Consider the following 4,812-nt stretch of genomic DNA (forward strand, 5'->3'; position numbering starts at 1 on the left):
CTCTGGTCTTTAACAAAACTTGTTTAAGAGAAGAAATTCTGCCAGCCTACACTAATTATAATAGAGCAGATGAAGTTTACTTAATTCACCGTTCGTAGGGAGGTATTCGATGACGACGGAAAATTATTGCCGTCAGTTGATGAGTGCACGCAAAGTTGAGTGAAAACCCGAACGAGCGTGACCGGAAACCGGATAATGAAGCATGATCGCTTCAGAAGCGTGTCATCGATTGACCTGCAAACTCGCGACCAGGCGAAATTACTTGACGAGTTGAACGATTGAACTTTGACGTGTAGAATAACTCTTCGATGTTACAGTCATCAGCAGTCCAGCAGCGCAGCAGCTGCGGCCACGGAAAATTTTAAGTTAATTCTCGACATTAAGTGAAATGTTTCATTGTCAGTTACAAACAATGTTCAGACTGTTCAGTAATAAATCTAAAGCTGTTCACTTGCATGCATCTGCTACTCACTAGAGAACTCATGTTCATGGGCCGATATTCTGTATTATGTCAGAACGTTGAAACAGCTGGTGTTTGTGAGACTCAACCTGTCACCTTTTCTACGAAACTTGTACTGTGGTTGTGATCTAGGCCTATTATATTTAACTAACAAAGGTGTTTTGATCGCCACCTTTACTAAAAAACAGCTGGAAGGTAGTGTAGCAGCAGCAGCAGTGGTAGTCGTTGACGTCGCTGTCAGAAAGCCTTTGCCGTCACTTTTGTCGTAGTGAGGTGTAGTAGAGTTTTGATCACCCACCTTTATCGAAGAGTGGCTTAGAGGTAGTGTAGCAGCTGTGGTAGCCGTTGCCGTCGCTGTTGTTGTAGTAGGGTGGGATGGCAGCGTTGGTTACGATGCAGTCTCGCGAGGCCGCCAGACAAAACGTAGAATTTTCCTGACTGGAGGCCACGGCGGCGCACCTGACGAGCGTCATGTTGGGGTACGTGGTGTTGACCACGTTTCCTGCAAGGTCCGAGGCTTGCAGTTCCACTTTGTAGGCAAGTACCGAGCCTCGCATGACGCCTCCAGCGCCACCAAAGTTTATGGCGACCAGACACGTCGTGGCTAGGAACGTACCAAACGCAGCCCTCATCGTCGTTGCGACTGCTGTCTTAGCGGTTGGCTGTGCCTCTGTTTTGATATAGATTGCTTTCGGTAATCGGGTAAACATCCCGTAATTACTTTATATCAAGTAGAGGAGTTGATATGTTTCTCTATACCTAATTTTTATCCGGAAATTCTATTTCTGAAATGAAGTTTTTCAACAGCCACGGAATTGTGATTATTACCAGAAAAAGGAAAGTAGAGTAGTAGTGGAGTGCCTTTGTCATTAGTTTCGCTAGCCTATGTTATTAGTTGAACTAGCCTATGTCATCAGTTGCACCAGCCTATGTCATCAGTTGCACTAGCCTATGTCATCAGTTGCACTAGCCTATGTCATCAGTTGCACTAGCCTATGTCATCAGTTGCCTGTCATCGGAGGCGCTTACGGTGAACGTTGCTTCGTGATCGGACGCACTTTTGATGGACGCGCAGTCTATGTTTAGGTTACCCGTAGTTCAGCTGCTCTTGGTTACGCTGTTCAGAGATAAACTTGTACATTAGGTTGCAAATTTGTTTTATTTTGCTTAAAATATTGCGTACACTGCTGCATGATTATAATTTGATTCTGAATCGTTTGACACGGTTATTATAAAATATTTCCCTCGGCGGTGGAGAAAAACATTAAATGAATCAATACACGTTTGCACCACCGTCATATTACGATGAAAACAAGTTACAAACATATTACGATGAACATAAAATAATACGTTTGGCTCAAGAGAGTCACATCAAAAAACCACATCACCCGAAATAAGTCCAATTATCAAGATATCTGAATATGGAATTTCTCGTGCACCTGTCTTGGTTGCTAAACGTGAGTCTCATCGACAAAGCTGCCATGGTGACTGAGTCGCAGTTGTCGATCTGGCACCAACATTGTCCGTTGTCATGACATGCTTGCTGTTGGCCGATGTCAATGTGTGGCTTAGCTAAATATTTATATTGTTTCTCAGCGCTGTTCTCGTTGCGTGAGTTTGTGTCAGTTTGTGAGCGAACAAACATGTCAGTGTCCTCAGTGGAAATGAGGCTCGCCTACAATGTCGATGTCCTCAGTGGAAATGAGGCCCGACTACAATGTCGATGTCCTTAGTGGAAATGAGGTCCGCCTACATTTCGATGTCCTTAGTGGAAATGAGGCCCGACTACAATGTCGATGTCCTTAGTGGAAATGAGGTCCGCCTACATTTCGATGTCCTCGGCGGGAATGAATCAATCCCGCCTACAATGTCAATGCTCCCAGAGGAAACCGACGCATGTTTACCCTGCATATAAAGTCCAGGCCCAGCGCATCGATTTCCTATTGAATTAGCCTTCTAAACGTTTTTCATTTAACTTCCACGAATTAATCAACTTAAATTTATGAATACATTTTTCTCTAATTGATTAAATAAGTTTGATAATAATTATTTAAAGAAATACCAGCATAAATCACCAAGAATTAACTTTCTCATTAGAAATGTATTTACAACAGTAAATAAATGCGGTTTATTATGCAGTCGCATAATAAAACTAAAATATTAAATACAATTATTATCGACTGCGATATAAATGTAAGAAATAAATGTATCTATCACACGCAGACAACATATACCTAGCTGATCTACGTCGGGAGACGCCCAAGGTTGTACTGAGAACCTAAAATAGGGCTCTAGTTGAGAATAAACTTTGCCTCTGCAACGCTAAAGGCTTTTACAAACATGAGAACGAAGTTTGCGGACGATAATGTTAAAAGTTTCGTGACGATCGCACAGCGACGGAGTCAAATTGTATGAGTTGGAGCTATCATTTCTGAAGCTGTAATGGCGAAAGTCAGCGATCACATGTTCCTACTTTTGTCTTTTGGTGACTGTAAATCAATATAGCTTAGCTACACACCAAAGTATATCAGTCGTTATAGCCACCAGAGAGAAAACTTTCATAATTTCCCGCACGGACGAGTAAAGTGTGGCCAATATTATTTGAGGTTCATGATAAAACGTGCAAGCTTTTGCTCCGCGTAATACCACAATTTTCCAGGAAGCTGGAATTTCGTATTGATGGCCTTAGCGGTTAATGCGATGATTGTAGGTCGTGTTGGAGCGCGAGTTGGGGGCATTTTGGGGCCGCGGTTAACCAATGTCGTTGAGGTGAGAATACCGTGCTGCTGCTTGATGAAACTTACAGCGCAGTTGATGTATTCTCAGCTGTATTCGGGGTCGCAGTCTTCTGCCATCTATCACCTTTTTGCTGTTCCCAGGAGTTGAGCTTCCGCTGAACTACTCCTCAGGCCAATTTACTATAATTGTCTCCTTTATTTCTTGTTTATATTATAGTAATCGGTTAACAGTTCTCCCATTTTAAGTAAAGTCGTTTATTTTCTGACAGAGTAAAGTAGGCTTAAATTCCCGTTAACAATATTAGAATTCAAAAACTACGGTAAAGTCAATCCACTAAGTTTCTAGGAATTTGTATTTGTTGCCACATTCACATTTATTTTAACCGGAAGTCATATCATGCTTAGATATTTGTTTATTAAAAACCGTGTGCATTTATGCTTCGTCAAGTTCCCAAATTTGCACTTTCCATTTCTTAATTTTGATGTGCGGAATTTTTTCCAGCAGTTTTACAAAAACATAAAGGAAACAAACAAGAATGAATGCTATTTTCCTTTCCATTGTCCTTGCCTATAGCATGATGAGATGGCCGTTTGAATGCTAACGCAGGATANGGGAAGCGGCGGCACATTGCTTCAGACGAGGTAATATAGATCAAACCGTTACATTATATTGTATAATAACCATACGCATTGAAATAATAATCATACGCATTGTATTAATACCTGTACAGCTGGCTTCGATGTACAGTTAGTCAATAGAATATAATTTAACAATAACATTAAGAAAAAAGTATAATACAGAAAAGATTTAAAAGTCCTCACGACATTAAAATATAAAAATTACTATCAATTATTCGCTTTGATTCATTAACGGACAAAGAATGATCCAAAGAATGGTCCGTAGAATGGTCCAAACCGTATACACGGAGCTAGAAGTCATTTTTTTTGTGCTTGTACAAAAAAAATGAATAAGGGCAAGCTTTTAAAGAATAAGGAATGAATAAGGGCCACATGAATAAGAGCAAGCTTTTGATCAAGCTTTTGAATGCAAATATAATAGGCAGACACGAATGGCTCCATTAAGCAGTACTAATGTAATGGGCAGGCAGGAATGGCACCATTAAGCAGTACTAATGTAATGGGCAGGCAGGAATGGCACCATTAAGCAATACTAATGTAATGGGCAGGCAGGAATGGCACCATTAAGCAATACTAATGTAATGGGCAGACAGGAATGCTTCCTTTAAGCAGTACCAATGTTCAGGGATGCTCTTCAGATCGAACAACTTGAGTTTATTTTCAGTGCAGACTTGCAGGTTTATTCTGCTCGGCGATAACATCTACGGCTTTCAAACAATGGGTTTGGCTTTAAAACCCCGAAAAACCCTTATTCTATGGTTTTCAAAACATGGAACACTTACACGCGAGCCCCGCGGCAGCGAGCAAGCTGCGCTGTACTTTGCCTCACATGGCAGCCAGCATGTCATGTGAGGCAGCAAGCATGTCATGTGAGGCAGCAAGCCTGCCATGTGAGGCAGCAAGCATGCCATGTGAGGCAGCCAGCATGTCATGTGAGGCAGCAAGCATGCCGGAAGGAGTATAGAGAACGAGTCT

This window comes from Hyalella azteca, unplaced genomic scaffold (assembly GCF_000764305.2).
Source record: "Hyalella azteca isolate HAZT.00-mixed unplaced genomic scaffold, Hazt_2.0.2 contig6227, whole genome shotgun sequence".
Lineage (NCBI taxonomy): Eukaryota > Metazoa > Arthropoda > Malacostraca > Amphipoda > Hyalellidae > Hyalella > Hyalella azteca.